General features: G+C 43.0%; 1 pseudogene; it reads left to right on the plus strand.

Annotated features, from left to right (window-relative positions):
• Positions 1-17,379, plus strand: part of LOC104986000 — a 40,787-nt pseudogene that overhangs the window by 4,009 nt on the left and 19,399 nt on the right.

The raw sequence follows: 17,379 nt of genomic DNA on the forward strand, positions 1-17,379 counted from the left end.
AGAGGAGAGTGAAAAAGTTGGCTTAAAGCTCAACATTCAGAAAACTAAGATCATGGCATCTGGCCCCATCACTTCATGGGAAATAGATGGGGAAACAGTGGAAATAGTGTCAGACTTTATTTTTGGGAGCCCCAAAATCACTGCAAATGGTGATTGCAGCCATGAAATTAAAAGATGCTTACTCCTTGGAAGGAAAGTTATGACCAACCTAGATAGTATATTGAAAAGCAGAGATATTACTTTGCCAACAAAGGTCCGTCTAGTCAAGGCTATGGTTTTTCCAGTGGTCATGTATGGATGTGAGAGTTGGACTGTGAAGAAAGCTGAGCGCCAAAGAATTGATGCTTTTGAACTGTGGTATTGGTGAAGATTCTTGAGAGTCCTTTGGATTGCAATTAGATCCAACCAGTCCATCCTAAAGGAGATCAGCCCTGTGTGTTCATTGGAAGAACGGATGCTGAAGCTAAAACTTCAGTACTTTGGCCACCTCATGCGAAGAGTTGACTTATTGGAAAAGACCCTGATGCTGAGAGGGATTGGGGCCAGGAGGAGAAGGAGACGACAGAGGATGAGATGGCCGGATGGCATCACCGACTTGATGCACATGAGTTTGAGTGAACTCCGGGAGTTGGTGATGGACAGGGAGGTCTGGTGTGCTGCAATTCATGGGTTTGCAAAGAGTCAGACATGACTGAGGGACTGGACTGAACTGAACTGATCTGTCTGTAAGGGGGCCTGTTCTTCTCCGAGGTTGTTCGGAGTCGTTATCTCTTAAATGGCTGGGCAAGGTATTCTGGAGATCTCCCAGAGGCTGGATGGGCTGGGAGCTGGGCAAAATCAACCTTAATGTCCATTTTTTTCCCTTCGGGTGAGAGAGTTCTTTGTTTTGCATAGAATGGTGGGGAGGACCTGGAGGGGAGTTTTAACTCCAGGCTGTTTTGAGCCATGTAATTTTCCTTCATTTCAGACCCTAAGGAATATATACAAAAAGAGAAAAAGAGGTGTGCGTTGCTAATGCTCAGGGCTTCTCGGTGCTGATGAATGAGGGTCAGGGGTTCATGGTCTGAGAGGAACGAAGTTTAATGCCTGTAGTGTTGATTTTCTATTCTAGCCGTCAGGGTCTCCAGCAAAAAAACAGTCTTGACTTGGTCTCGGGAAATGGCTCAGATTTGGTCTTGGAGGAATCCCTGGAAAAGATTAAACAAACAAGGTTCAAAGGTGAGTAGGAGGATGATAAAAATGAATGGTCCAAGAAGTCGTAAAACCCAAGGCATCCAGTTCCAATCTGTTAACCATAACTGCCAGGAGTTGCTTAATCTCTGGCGGATTCATGAGGCTCGATCTGGCAGGTTTTTTGTAGCTCCTTGGGCAATAAAGGACTGGTTGGCATAGAAACAGCAGGATTCCTCTGGGAAAAGGCACAGACCTCCCTTCTCTATGGTGAGTAGATCTAATATCCTTCTATTTTGTAAAACTATGGACACCAAGGAATCAAGTTTATTTTGGATAGTTATTAGGTCTTGAGCTATTTCCTGGAGGCTGTCTGATAGGTCTTTAGATAGTGTCTGATAGTTTTGGATGGAGGTGGTTAAGCCAGCGGTTCCTGTTCCAATTCCAGCCGCTATTCCTAGTACTACTAAGAGGGTAATGAAATGAATGGCTTGTTTTATTCGCTTGTGGATGAGAGGAATAGGCAAGGGCTGATCACTGGGGGCTATTAAAATGTTTGGACTGGAGTATACCAGGGTGCAGGTCCCGGTCCAGTTAGTAGGTAGAGAGAGGTATGTAGATGTCCCACACAGGAAAAATAGGCCAGGTGTCATAAGACAATAGCTGAAGTCCATGGTGAAGAAGAGTCGGGGTTGGGGGGAGGGGGGTTGATCATTCGTTCAAGGATGCTCATAGACCCAGCTAAGGTGGCCCCAACAATGGGAGAAGTGGAGGAATATGTTGAGGGAAACCACCCTGAAAAGGTTAAAGAGTGTCCTGTAGGACCAGAAACATTAAATATAGCCTTTCCAGTGGCAAAGAGGTGGAGGTATGGTTGCACATGGAGTTAGGGTTTGTGTCCATGGGTTGGTTCTATGAACCCTTTCAGGAATTTCTGGATATACAAAAAAGAGCTGGTTGTAACAGTGTTACTCTTTGGGCAATAGGGCCTCCGAATGAAGGTTTTTCATTGAAGGAGGAAAGTTTGGTGAGTAAAGATTTAAGAGTATGTCTGAATTTTGGATTTTGTCACTAGTGTGAAGATGTTTAAGATATGAGACAAATAAAGGCTCTCCACGGTATGAGTGGTGTAGGGACATGTTACCTGTGGTCCAGTTGAGGATGGATGTGGGGAGGGATGAATCTCACAGAGGAATTACGGATAAACATATCCAGCACTCTTTAGCCAATTGTGGGTTAGAAGCATTGAGAAGCTGCTGCTGTTGCTAAGTCGCTTCAGTCGTGTCCGACTCTGTGTGACCCCATAGGTGGCAGCCCACCAGGCTCCCCCGTCCCTGGGATTCCCCAGGCAAGAACACTGGAGTGGGTTGCCATTTACTTCTCCAATGCATGGAAGTGAAAAGTGAAAGTGAAGTTGCTCAGTCATGTCTGACTCTTAGCGACCACATGGACTGCAGCCTACCAGGCTCCTCCGTCCATGGGATTTGCCAGGCAAGAGTACTGGAGTGGGGTGCCATTGCCTTTTCCAGTATTGAGAAGGGTATGGGTTAAATTAAGGGTCCAGAATATATAGCTGAGGTTAGGATTTTGAAGGAGTTCATGGGTCAGAGGAAGAAGGGAGGATAAAAAGATATTAAACAACATTTGGGGAAGTGAGTATAAGATAGATTACTATGGAAAAGAATTGGATTTTGAAGAGGTAAAAGTTATAAAACATTTCCTGTAGACACAGGGTGGAGATGTAATCTTCAATGTGTTCAAGCATGGATCCTTGAGGACTCGAGACCCAGATCTCTGTCAGAAGTTGTTCCAGGAATAATTGAAGCCGTGAAACCGACAGGCCCATCCACCACCAATTGAGGCCTGTGGAAGCTATGAGAACTTTAGAGTTGTAGGGCCTGTGTGAGAAACTTGATAAGTAAGTCTGGCAACCATTTTCATCATTGGGCTGGTTAACCTTTTTTAACCAGGTGATGTGTACCCAAGGGGTGATTTCTTTTAATTTTGTAGAGGTAGGGGTCAGCAAAATTACTTTGTAGGGTCCTTGCCATTTTGGGGTTAGATCTGAGTAAGACTGAACTGTCATATAGACTTTGTCTCCTGTTTCAAGGGATGGGTATGGAAGATTGTGTTGTGGTCGAGGGAGTAAGTTATCTACATGTTGCCAAAGGGCATCTCGTATATGGGCAAGTTAAGGAAAAGGAAGGTGGGAAGGCAGTTTGGGACTGTCCTGGGAGGGGGAAAGACCCAAAGGTATTATGGGCCTCCCATACATGGCCTCGAATGGACTAATATTTAAGAGTTTTTTTGGTAAGGCCCGGATCTTTAGAGGACTAAAGTGAGGAGTTTAGTCTAGTCTTGATGAAGATTGATCGTTAATTTGGTCAGAGTTTTTTTTTAGGACTCGGTTGGCTCTCTCAACCTTACCAGAAGACCAGGGATGATAAGGAATGTGAAATCTCCAAGGAACTTGAAGGGCTTGTGCAATATTTTGGGTGATTTGGGATGTGAACTTGGGCCTGTTGTCAGACTGGAGGGAAGAAGGCATTTCAAACCTGGGGAGGATTTCAATAAGAATAAGCTGAGCCATAGTAGGGGCTCATTTATTAGTAGACAGGAAAGTTTCAATCCATCAAGAAAATGTATATATGAAGACTAGGAGAAATTTAACCCTTTTTACAAGTGGCATGTGGGTGAAATCTACCTGCCAGTCTTGTGAGGGAAGATGTCCGCAATTTAGCGGGTGGGGAAAGGGGAAGGGCGAATGTTAGAATTAGGATTTGTCTGCTGACAAATGGTACAAGTTTGGGTCAGATTAATTAAATAAGTCACATCATCCTTAGTTAACTCAATAAAGTTCTGAAGGAAAGTCTTAAGTAGTTTTGCAGAGGGGTGGAAAGGGAATGCAAATATGAAAGTAATGTGCGGATGTTAGGCTCGTCAATATGGGGCATAGTAAAGACAGGACTAACAGAGGCAGTCTGCCGCTTTGTTTGGTGATCTGCTATATTGTTATAAAAGGAAATAGGACTATGTCACTGATGTCCCTGGCAATATATTACAGCAGCTTGTTTTGGGAGCTGAGACGCATGGAGGAGTTCAGAAATAAAAGGAGCATTGAGAATAGGTGTGCCCTTCTGAGTGAGGAAATGTAATGTGTTATAGACATATTGAAGTCAGGGTAAATGTTTATCTTTTGGTCTTTGGCTAGGGTCAAATCTTGTGTAAGAGCTATCATTTCAGCCTGTTGTGAGGACGTGTGAGCTGGGAGTGTGGCTGACTTGATGAGGCGAGAAGGGGTAACTTTGTTGGGCTGTCCCTGGACTATAGCGTGAAGTGAAGTGAGTGAAGTTGCTCAGTTGTGTCCGACACTTTGTGACCCCATGGACTGTAGCCTACCAGGTTCCTCCATCCATGGGATTTTCCAGGCAAGAACACTGGAGTGGGTTGCCATTTCCTTCTCCAATGCATGAAAGTGAAAAGTGAAAGTGAAGTCGCTCAGTCGTGTCCAACTCTTAGCGACCTCATGGACTGCAGCCTACCAGGCTCCTCCGCCCATGGGATTTGCCAGGCAAGAGTACTGGAGTGGGGTGCCATTGCCTTCTCTGCTCCCGAATTATAGGCAGATGCTTTACCATCTGAGCCACCAGGGAAGCTCGGGCTATAGCATATCCAGCCCCAAAAGGGGCTTGTTTCTGGGCACTGCCATCTCTGAACCAGGATGGGATTGTGGGGTCAGTAAGGGGCTGATCAGTTATATGTCCAAATGGATTAAGTGTTATATCTAAGGTCTGAACACAGTCATGAGATAGGTGTTCTGCTTCTGGATCTGGTGTAGGGAGTAAGCTAGCAGGATTAAGAGATTTAAAAGGCATAAAAGAAAGGAATGGGTCTAGGAGGTGTGTGTGGAGGATTTGTAGTCGAGCAGGGGGCAGAGAAAGGAAAGCCCGATGAGAGAATAAATCTTTGAAGGAATGAGGAGAGCATATATTTAGAGGAGACTTTCAGGTTAGTTTTTGGGCTTCAGGTATAAAGAGGGTGGTTGCAGCTAAGGTCTGGAGACAAGGTGGCCATCTGAGCATGATGAGATCAAGTTGTTTAAATAAGTAAGCTAGAGGCCCCCATATGTCTCCCCTTTTTTGGCACAGAATCCCTAAGATGTCCTTGTAGAGAATGTACAAAAAGGAAAAAAGGCTTGGTGTAATCAGGTAAGTAAAGAGAAGGGGCCTGTAGTAAATGTTTGATAAGAGTCTGAATTAGGGTGTGGAGAGAGGTGGGGGCCAATAGGGTTCATCTAAGTTTTCTCAAGTAGCTTGGTAGAGAGGTTTTGTGTGGAGGGCAAATGTTGGGACACATATTTGGAAGAAGTTTAAGAGACCTAACAGAGGAAGAAGTTCTCTTGGTTTGGGGCCTGGGGGTCTGTGTCAAGGCTTGAAGTCTCTGAGCTGGGATTATTTTGGATGTGGGCGTGAGAAGTAATCTCCTGTAATGACAGTGCTGGAAGCAATTTGTGCTTTGGAGAGTGAGGCTCTGTAGCCCAGTTGCCTAGGGCATTTAATACCTTTGCAGTGTGGACTAGGCGGTTACGGCGAGAGAAACTACATAACAATAAATCGTCTACATATTGGAGTAAGGCAGTAGAGCCTAGGTCTAAAGTTTGTAGGTCCTTTTGAAGGCCTCACAGAAAAAATGAGGGACATCTCTAAACCCTCGTGGTAAAACAGGCCAAGTTAATTGTTCAGATTGATATGTGTCTGGATCCATCCAGGTGAAGGCAAATAGGGGCTGTGAGGAGTGGTGTTGAAGCATAGTAAAGAAAGCATCTTTGAGGTCTAATACCGTGAAATAGAGTGTGTCAGGGGGAATATGTGAGAGCAGGGTGTAGGGGTTAGTGACCACGGAGTATATGAGTATAATGGCCTCTGATCTTGTGAAGATCTTGAACTAGACGTCAGGAGTGGGGTCCCTTTTTGACTGCCAGCATAGGAGTATTATAAGGAGGACAGATAGGCCGTAAAAGGCCAGCTTTGAGCAGTCGGGAGATTATTGGTTTAAGTCTTTCTTGGGATTCTGTGGTCAGGGTATATTGAGTTTGGGTTATTACTTGAGAGGGATTTTTAAGGAAGACCTATATGGGAGAATGGTGTCGGGCTACCGACAGGGCTTCAGTGTCCCAGACCTGAGGATCTATCGGGGGAAGGTCAGGGGGCAGGTTTTGGGAGTGAGGGCTGGCCAGGGGTTTGGGTGCCATTTGGATGCAAAGAATTGATATGGGATCTAAGAATGGGAGGTTTATAACAGTTTGTAGCTTAGCCAGAAGATCATGTCCCATCAATGCCATTGGGCATTGAAGAACTACTTTATAAGAATGTGTTAGTGTTGTTTTGTCAAAGGAACAAAGGAGAGGAGGGGTTATTTTGGGATAAAAAAGGATGCCTGAGACCCCGTTTAATGGCAACTTGTGAAGGTTGGAGAGGGCCCTTAAAGGAGGTTAAAAGTGAAAAGGCCTCTCCAGTGTCTATTAGGAATGAAACTTTGTGTCCGCCCACTGTGCCAGTTACCAGAAGCTCCGAATCCATCTGTATGGGGTGGACTTGGGGTCTGGAGCTTGGGCTCCATCACTGGAATAACTCAGGCACAATTGGATCATCTCTCACTTCATCTGAGTAACCATGGTCTGGGGTGCCAGGGCCTGCCTGAGTCTCTCTCCTGGCCCATTGTTGTTGGACCTGGGGTGGACCCTGAGATTGGTGGGTAGTGTCTGAGGACAATCTATTTTCCAGTGGCCCCATTGTTTATAGGTGGGGCAGGGTTTGGTGGGTGACTGGGGATTTGGGCAAGACTTAGCCCAGTGTCTCATTTGGTTATATCTAAAGTAGGGGCCTGGAGGGTTAGGTCCCATACGGGTGGGCCGAGGTTGATGGCCAAAGGGGTTGAATTTTTTTCTTGGATAGCTGCAGCAAATAAAGCATATTTGGCCTTTCTTTCCTTTTTCTTTTTTTTGCTTCTTCCTCCCTCTTGTTGAAAACTTTAAAGGCTATTTCTAGGAGATCTCACTGAGGGATTTCAGGGCCTTCCTCTAACTGGCCTAGTTTTCGGCAAATATTGGGGGCTGACTGGCTTATGAACTGGACGTGTAAGTACAGAAGTCCGGTGGGAGTGGAAATATCTAGATTAGTGTATTTGTGGACTGCCTCAGTAAGCCGTGAAAGAAAAAGGGCAGGATTTTGATCTTTTTCTTGAGTCACTTCCCTAATTTTATCGTAGTTAACATGAATGTGAGAGCTTTTTAGCATTCCTTCTAGTAAACAGGTGATCATATGATGCAGGTACTGGATGCTGGCATCACCTGCTTTTTATATCCACCCTGGCTCAGTTAAAGGGACTGCATCATCACCCACCGGATTAGTCCTGTCTTGGTTATGGAGCTGATCAGCATGAGTCCAAGCTGCCTGCCATATGCATTTCTTTTCATCAGGGGTTAAAATGGCATTTAGGATGTAATAAAGATCATTCCAGGTTAAATGATATGCTTGTGTAAGGCAGAGGAATTCTTTTTTGTATCTAGTAGGATTTTCTGAAAAGGATCCCAATTTTTCCTCAATTTGGCTCATATCAGAAATTGAGAAAGGCACATGAACCCGTGTAGGGCCCTCTGGTCCCGCTACCTCTCTGAGGAGAAGCATGTGTTTGCTTCGGGTCCTGGCCAACGGAGGGTGGATGGAAATCTCTTTTGGGGTTTCAGAGTCATCACTTCCTGTTTTGGAGGAGGAAGGGCTAGAGGATGGGGTCTCATCTCTGGAAGCTTTCTCTCTGGGCAGTAGGGAGGAGGCTCATCTGCCGGGTCAAAATCGGGGGCTGGTGGTTTAGGGGGCCTTTGTGGGGCTTTAGATTTGGATTCTCTTGTAATGGAGGAGGAGAGAGAGCAGAGGAGGATTTGATAGGTAGAACAGTCCTTGCAGAGAGAAGGATGGCTTCTAAGGTCCCAGAAGGCTTGAATATAGGGGACCTCTGACCATTTGCCATTCCATTAGAGGAAGTTAGTGAGATCTGATAAAATATTGAAATCGAAAGTCCCGAACTCAGGCCAGCAGTTTTGGTTATCCAGTTTGTATTAAGGCCAAGTTTGAGTTCAAAGTGACTCGAGTTTAAGAACCTTGAGATTGGTCAAGAATAGAGGTTTGGGGTTTCATTTTATGCAGGTCAAGGGGGAGTGGGATGGATTGGCTTGACCCCATAGCAAATGGCTAGCGACTGTCTAGTCAAGAGAAAAGATCCTCATGTAATCTTTTGACCAGGCAGAAAGAGAGAGGCTCTGAAGGAGGGAGGGGCGTCCCCCACGTACCTCCCCAGAGGGCCTTTTGGCCAGAGGGTTCTCCAGGAACCCAGAAAGGATGATAGTCTATGGCACCCTAGAGTACCGTCCGAGCTTACCTGGGCTACTGGGTCAGGCGAGAATTCGTGGTGGATGGAGGGAGGTCGAATGGCAAAAGGCCTCTGTCCTGGAGTTGGTCAGTCTCGCGGAAAAGAAAGTGCAGAGAAAAGAGGGAGAGAGAGAGGGGCGGGGGGAGAGACCAATATTCCTCGGGTTACATGGAAAACCAATAAAGCCCTTACACAGGACTTATACCGCTCATGAAGGCACAGGATGTCCTCTCGAGGAGGTCTTGAAAGTCTGGGCGGGAAAGTGGGCAGGCTTCCACGCTCCAAAGAGCTGGCCATGGAGAATGAGAAGGACACAACCTCCGTGGTTTCTGCGCCAAAAAATGTAGGGTAAGGGAGTTAGAGAATGTGAGGTTCAGAAAAAGAACGAGACTGGCACTTTACAGGAACAGATCACCTTTAATGAGGCAAGAAGGGGCAGCAGTCAGATTAGTGAGCTGCTGCACTAACCCAAGAAAAGAGTAAGTATATATAGGTATATATGTGGAAAGCTACTGTCTTAAGGGGGCCTGTTCTTCTCCAGGAGAAGGCAATGGCACCCCACTCCAGTACTTTTGCTAATGTTCTTCTCCAAGGTTGTTCGGAGTAGTTATCTCTTTTTTTTTTTTTTTCCAGAGTAGTTATCTCTTAAATGACTGGGCAAGGAATTCTGGAGATTGGCCAGAGGCTAGACGGGCTGGGAGCTGGGCACAATCAACCTTAACGTCCTTTTTTTTTCCCTTCAGGTGAGAGAGTTCTTTGTTTTGCATAAAATGGTGGGGAGGACCTGGAGGTAGTTTTAACTCCAGGCTATTTTCAGCCCTGTAGCTTTCCTTCACAGCTGAGTGCTGGATGAGAAACACTGCACCCGGGTTTTGCCTTATACTCTTGTTACTGCTTGGAAACTTATCTTGAGTAGAAAATATATTACCATTTGTAGGAATAAGCTGCAATCTTACAGGGCAGTTCTTGATCCTTGTTACTGTATTTTAATGGAAATATAACTTCAGTGCTTGGACTTAAGAGGGGCTAGTGGACAAGTCTCTATACTGGAAGCCAGAAAGTTTTCTGTGCATTGTGACTTTAGAGTGTGCAGTTGTATGACCAGGGACTGGTCCTTAATTTTTGAGTCTCACTTTTATCCTCTGGAAATATAGAAAGAAATATTCATGGACACTTTACCAAAGAAGATACTCAGCTGGAAAATATGCAAATGAAAAATATTCAATGTCATTTGTCATTTGGACTTGCAAACTAAAAAAAAAAAAAACAAACTATTAGGTTCTCCTACATACCTATTAGAATGGCTAGACTCAAAGCAGTGACAACATTTAATGCTGCAATAAAACCTCTCCTTCATGAGTCCTAGGAATGCAAAATGGTACTGTTCTTTTTGGTCAATAGTTTGGGGTTTCTTACAAAACTAAACATCCTCTTAGTAAGAGATCCAGCGATTGTGCTTTTGGATATTTACACAAATAAGCTGAAAACTTATGTCCACACAAAATCTTGCACATGAATGGTTATGCTAGTTTTAATAATTGCCGTTTAGTCACTAAGTTCTGTCCAACTCTTTGCGACTCCTTGACTGTAGTCCACCAGGCTCCCCTGTCCACAGGATTTCCCAGGTAAGAATACTTGGTGGATTGCCACTTCTTTCTCTAGGGAATCTTCCCGACCCAGGGACTGAACCTGAGTCCTGCTTGGCAGGCGAATTCTTTACCACTGAGCCACCCAAGTGATAAATATAGATATTCATTGGATACAGAGACATAATTTTATCCATCAGTGGAATCTTATTCAGTGATAAGAAATAAACTATCATGATATGGAAAGCCACAGAGCAAAATTAAATGCATATTTCTATGTGAAAAAAAGCAAACTTAAAAAGCTACATACTATATATATGATTTCGACTGTATGACATTCTAGAAAAAGCAAAATATAAAGATGGTAAAAAGATCAATGTTGCCAGGGATTTAGAAGAGGAAAGAAAGGAAAAGATGGATACTGGAGCACACTGAATGTTCAGGGTGGTGAAACTATTCTATATTATGTATACAGTAATGGTGGATTCTTATGTCAATATGCATTTTTTAGTATGCATAGAGCTGCTGTACAACTAAAAGTTTGAATTGTTTTGCACTCTATGGCCCTTGCTTAATAGTAAAGTATCAATATTAGCTCATCAGTTTTAACAAATGTTGCACAGCAACGCAAAATGCTAATAACAGAGCAAAGTGTGGCGGGGAGGAGAGGAGGGATTTCCCTGTCAATCCAACAACTACTCTAAAAAGAGTCTAGTGTTAAGATAAACAATGTAGGGTCCAATTTTTATTCCTTCGAATAGTTTGAAAGTGAAAGTGTTAGTTGCTCAGGGGTCCGACTCTTTGCCACCCCACGAACTGTTGCCCTCCTGACTCCTCTGTCCATGGGATTCTCCAGGTAAGGATACTGGAGTGAGTTGCCATTCCCTTCTCCAGGGAATTTTCTGACCTAGGGATCAAACCCAGGTCTCCTGCATTGCAGACAGATTTTTTTACTGTCTGAGCCACCAGGGAAGCCCTAAACAGAGAGCAGAGCGCACTTTTGATCCATCACCTTCTGCGTTATGGGCCCAGCACACCTCTGCTATACCACTCTGCTGAACCCTCTAACAGTTTATTTCTTTTAACTTTTTAAAGAACTTTTTTGAGGATCTGCTAAGAGTCAGATTTTGTGATTATCTCCTGACACCACTGTTAAAGAATTTGATACTCAAATTGTCAGTGTTTCTAATAGTTTTCAGGTCTATGAAGGTGAGCTAGAATGGCAAATAGGCTATTTTGTGATCATCACCTATGTCTTAGCAAAACAGGTTAGCAGACTTCCAGGTGATCCACATGAAACTGTGTGGAATAGTTTTGAATAAACTAGTTTTCAAAGGGGTATTTCCCTCCTAAGGAGAGTGGAATTTGACTTCAAAGGACCTTCCATGTCTGTGAACTGACTTGCCTACCTCTACAAATTCAGGGCAGTTCTCCTCATCTAGAATAGAAGGGATCGGCTACCCACTCCAGTATTCTTGGGCTTCCCTTGTGGCTCAGCTGGTAAAGAATCCACCTGGAGTGTGGGAGACCTGGGTTTGATCCCTGGCTTGGGAAGATCCCCTGGTGAAAGGAAAGGCTACCCACTCCAGAATTCTGGCTTGGAGAATTCCATGGACTATACAGTCCATGGGGTCACAAAGAGTTGGACATGATTGAGCAACTTTCATTTTCTTCATCTAGTCATTTTTTGCCTACACAGCAGTTGGAGGTGCCAGATTCTTTCATAACTCACACAGCAAAGTAACTACTTCAATCCATGCTGACCTATAGTACCACAAAGATAAAGAACAGATATTCACTGAACTATAGCAAGGTTCAGAGATAACGTCTAAGATGGCACAGCCGCTGAATGTCACCCATGCCCGAGGCAGACTGAAAGAAGAGCACTGTAGTTGTAGAACTCAGCCAGCTGGGGCAAAATTACTAGTTCGATAATAATTTCTATATTTTATTCTTTGGAATCAAAGTCACCAAAAATAGTCTTTGCCAACCCTTGTTGGCAACCCATGGGTCCTTACCCATGGAAATTGCAGTGCCAAACACTATGCATTTGAAAAACCATGGGATTCATTCAAAAATTCAGCTAAGATTCTCCCAGCAAAAGGTCATAGTAATATTGGCCTGTTTGGAATTGATGTTACAAAACCTGGCATTCAGACTGAATATCCTGAAGCTTAACCTAAGATCTGGAACCACAAGAGTTACCATCAAACCCCATGACAAGCAGTCACAGGGTTGTTTCTCAAATTAAAAATAATGGATGCAAATGAGGAAATCTAATACTTCTCCTTTCAATATTTATGCTATAATAAAGTATTTTTATTTATTTATTTGGCTGCACCCCATGGCAGCATGTGAGATCTTAGTTTCTGGACCAGGGATCAAACCAGCACCTCCTACATTGGAGTCTTAACCAGTGGACTCCCAGGGAAGTCTCTATAGTAAAGTGTTTTTTTTTCAAAAACCTATTTTGATATAAATCTTCAACTTCCTGATTATGTCTGTCATTATCTACTCCAAGTTTTGTCTTTTGTTTCCAGTAGAGGAGGTCCTTTTGACATTTTATGTAATGCAGGAAAAGTTAATGAAACTTGATGAACTTCCTCAACTTTTGTTTGTTTGAGAAAAATCCTTATTTTGCCTTTATATCTGAATGATAATTTTGCTGGGTAGGGTATTCTTGGCTGACCTCTTTTATCTTTCAGTATCTTGAAAATGATATTTCCATCCTTGTCCCCTCCTCCATGCCTATTAAGTTTCTGTTGAGAAATCTGCTGATAGTCTAATGGAGGTTCCTTGGAAGGGGTCATCCGTTGTTCCCTGGCAGCCTTTAAAATTCTTTCTTTGCCATTGACTTTTTAAAGTGCTTTCAAAATGTGTTTTGGAGAAAGTCTTTTTGCAAATATAATGAGGGTCAAGTCACTGATTCTTCCATTTATTTTCCCAGTCTTGGTGAATCCAGTAGCCCTATATCCCCACCTACCACACACAGCACATTGTTGAAAATGCAGAGGAAAGAGAGAAAAAACAATGTGTGAAGGCTTTTCAGAGGACTTGCTCCTCTTAGTAGTCGAGGGTGAAAAGTTAACCAATGAAGCAACGTTTTCCTCATTGCTTATTTGCTTTATTCATAGCATGATATCTGTAGGTTTCCTTTCCTTTCCTTTTTTTTTTTAAGTTTTGTCTGTGCTGTGTCTTCTTTGCTGCTAGGGCTTTTCTCTAGTTGCATCAGGTGGGGGCTGCTCTCTAGTCGTGGTGCCTGGGCTTCTCATTGTGGCGACTTCTCTTGCTGCCAAGCATGGGCTTTAGGACACGTGGTCTTTAGTAGTTGTGGCTCCCGGGCACTAAAGCACAGGCTCAGTAGTTGTGGTCCTCAGGCTTTGTTGCTCCATGGCATGTGGAATCTTCCCAGATCGGGGATTGAATTCATGTCTCCTGCATTGGCAGGCAGATTCTTTACCACTGAGCCACTAGGGAAGCCCAGTATCCATAGTTTTAACTCTGGAAATGATAGCCTGATTGTATCCATATTAGAATAGTCAGTACTCTCCAGTAGAATATAGTGTCTGGATAAATTCTCCTTTTCCAGATCAGACTCAGACCTGTTCCTGAAAGACAGGTTCATGGCAGTTCTCACAGTCTGAGAAGGGCTGGTTTTGCCATGTGCAACACCATAGATGTTTTTATTTACTCTCTCAAATATTTAAAACTGTGCTTGACTATTTGCTCTTTGATTGTAATACATTGTTTGCTGTATGACTTTAATTGTACTTAGAAGAGAGTCTTAAAAACAGTGTACTGCCAATCAGCACCGACGTGTAAGTTTGCACACAAAAGTCAAGGGCAGCTGGGCACATAAATGCCTTCCCAGGGTCCACTGGGCAACTGTCTTAGCTTTTATTTCCCCAAAAGGTAAAAGATTTGGTTCTACCTTACCAAACTTTTTCATGTTCAAGTTTGAATATATCCTAGATATTCACTTAGAGGTAAATACCAACATCTTGACATGGAGAAAGTAATATTCTCTCATGTCATGGATTCTCCCTTTCTCAGTGTGCAGCTATCTCCAATAATTCACCTGTGGACTATAGTGTGCATAACTTTCAGTCTTTTTTAAAAAAATTTATTGGGATATCTTCTCTTCAGTCGCTCAGTCATGTCTGACTCTTTTTGACCCCACAAACTCTAGCTCACAAGGCACCTCTATTCATGGAATTGGGGTATAGTTGATTTAAAATGTGTTAGTTTCAGGTGATCTACTGATCTCTTCAAGAAAATTAGAGATACCAAGGGAACATTTCATGCAAAGAGGAGCTCAATAAAGGACAGAAATGGTATAGACCTAAGAGAAAAAGGAGATATTAAGAAGAGGAGGTGGCAAGAATATGCAGAAGAACTATACAAAAAAGATCTTCATGACCCAGATACCCATTATGGTGTGATCACTCACCTAGAGCCAGACATTCTGTAATGTGAAGTCAAGTGGGCCTTACAAAGCATCATTAAGAACAAAGCTAGTGGAGGTGATGGAATTCCAGTTGAGCTATTTCAAATCCTAAAAGATGATGCTGTGAAAGTGCTGCACTCAATATGCCAGCAAATTTGGAAAACTCAAATTTTGTTGTTTGGAAAACAGCAAAGTGGCCACAGGACTGGAAAAGGTCAGTTTTCATTCCAATCTCAAAGAAAGGCAATGCCAAAGAATGTTCACACTATCGTATAATTGCACTCATCTCACATGCTAGCAAAGTAATGCTCAAAATTCTCCAAGCCAGGCTTCAGCAGTACATGAACCATAAATGTCCAGATGTTCAAGTTGGATTTAGAAAAGGCAGAAGAATCAGAGATCAAATTGCCAACATCCATTGGATCATTGAAAAAGCAAGAGAGTTCCAGAAAAACGTCTATTTCTGCTTTATTGACTATGCCAAAGCCTTTGACTGTGTGGATCACAACGAACTATGGAAAATTCTTAAAGAGATGGGAATACTAGACCACCTGACCTGCCTCTTGAGAAATCTGTAAGCAGGTCAAGAAGCAAAGTTAGAACTGGACATGGAACAACAGACTGGTTCCAAATCGGGAAAGGAGTATGTCAAGGCTGTATATTGTCACCCTGCTTATTTAACTTATACGTAGAGTACATCATGAGAAACACTGGGCTGGATGAAGCACAAGCTGGGATCAAGATTTCTGGGGGACATATCAACAATCTCAGATACGAAGATGATACCACCCTTACGGCAGAAAGAGAAGAAAAACTTAAGAGCCTCTTGATGAAAGTGAAAGAAGAGAGTGAAAAAGTTGGCTTAAAGCTCAACATCCAGAAAACTAAGATCATGGCATCTAGTCCCACCACTTCATGGCAAATAGATGGGGAAACAATGGAAACAGTGACAGATTTTATTTTGGGGGGCTCCAAAACCACTGCAGATGTTGACTGCAGCCATGAAATTAAAAGATGTTTACTTCTGGGAAGAAAAGCTATGACCAACCTAGACAGCATATTAAAAGGCAGAGACATTACTTGGCCAACAAAGGTCTGTCTAGTCAAGGTTATGGTTTTTCCAGTAGTCATGTATGGATATGAGAGTTGGACTATAAAAAAAGCTGAGCACTGAAGAATTGATGCCTTTGAACTGCGGTGTTGAAGACTCCTGAGAGTCCCTTGGACTGCAAGGAGGTCCAACCAGTCCATCCTAAAGGAAATCAGGCTTGAATATTCATTGTAAGGAATGATGCTAAAGCTGAAACTCCAATACTTTGGCCACCTGATGCGAAGAACTGACTCATTTGAAAAGACCCTGATGCTGGGAAAGATTGAAGGTGGGAGAAGAAGGGGATGACAGAGGATGAGATGTTTGGATGGCATCACCGACTCAATGGACATGAGTTTGAGTAAACTCCAGGAGTTGGTGATGCACAGGGAAGCCTGGCATGCTGTAGTCCATGGGTTCAGAAAGAGTTGGACACGACTGAGTGACTGAACTGAACTGAACTTGAACAACACAGTTTTGACACACGTGGGGCCAAGTGGCTTTTTTTTTCCCCCCGAGTAAATATGTACCACACTGGTAAGCCCAGGTTGGTTGGAGCTACAGAGGCAGAACTGAAGAGGAGACTTTGAAGTTAAATGTGGGTTTTCAACTGTGCTTGCATTAGCACCCCCAATCCCTGCATTGTTGAAGGGTCAATTGTATATATATATATGGAGTATTTATCTCCTATCTGATCAATGACAAAAGTCTCTAGTATATTCCAGTAAACTTCTTTTTTTGCTAGAATCTCTTGTGTTTGTGGATATATTTGCATCCTCCAAGACGTTTTTACTTTAGTCAAGTTTGAACTAACATCCTTGTATTATCTAATTTTAATGAGATGATGTTAGTATTTTGCAACACAAAAATTAGTGGTTTTTTTAAAAATTAAATTTATTACTATCTTACCAGATTTTAAAGTAAAACAATACTTTGAAAGATCAGCCAACAAGGGTTTTAGCATGTAAATTGTTTCTTATTCCTGCAGGAAATGGAGTGGGCTGACCTCAGTGGTGCTGACCAGACAATTTCGACCTGGCTAATCAAAATTACATTTTTGATGAAGCCATTTATCCAAAGAAGACAAACAAATGGCAAATAGGTATTAAAAACATGGTCAGCATCGTTATTCATCAGGAGAATCCAAATCAAAACTATAAGATACTGTCATACTTGTCAGAATGGCTATTATTTAAAAAGACTGTTAGACACAATAAGTGTTGGAGAGAAGGTGGAGAAATCAGAAGCCTTGTACACTGTTAATAGGAATGCAAATAAGGCAGCTACTACGAAAAATAGTATGAATGCTCCTCAAAAAATTGAATATAGATTTGCCATATTCAGCAATCCTTGCTGTTCAGTTGCTAAGTTGTGTCCAACTCTTTGCAACGCCATGGACTGCAGCATGCCAGGCTTCCCTATCTTTTGTTATCTCCTGGGGTTGCTCAAACTCATGTCCATTGAGATCCAACCATCTCATCCTCAGTCACCCCCTTCTCCTCTTACTGTCAGTCTTTTCCAGCCTCAAGGTCTTTTCCAATGAGTCAGTTCTTTGCATCAGGTGGCTTCAGCTTCAGCTTCAGCATTAGTCCTTCCAATGAATATTCAGGATTGATTTCCTTTAGGATGGACTGCAATCCTACTTCTGTGTTTCAAAAAAC

This window comes from Bison bison, unplaced genomic scaffold, assembly GCF_000754665.1.
Source record: "Bison bison bison isolate TAMUID 2011002044 unplaced genomic scaffold, Bison_UMD1.0 scf7180017864063, whole genome shotgun sequence".
Taxonomy (NCBI): Eukaryota; Metazoa; Chordata; class Mammalia; order Artiodactyla; family Bovidae; genus Bison; species Bison bison.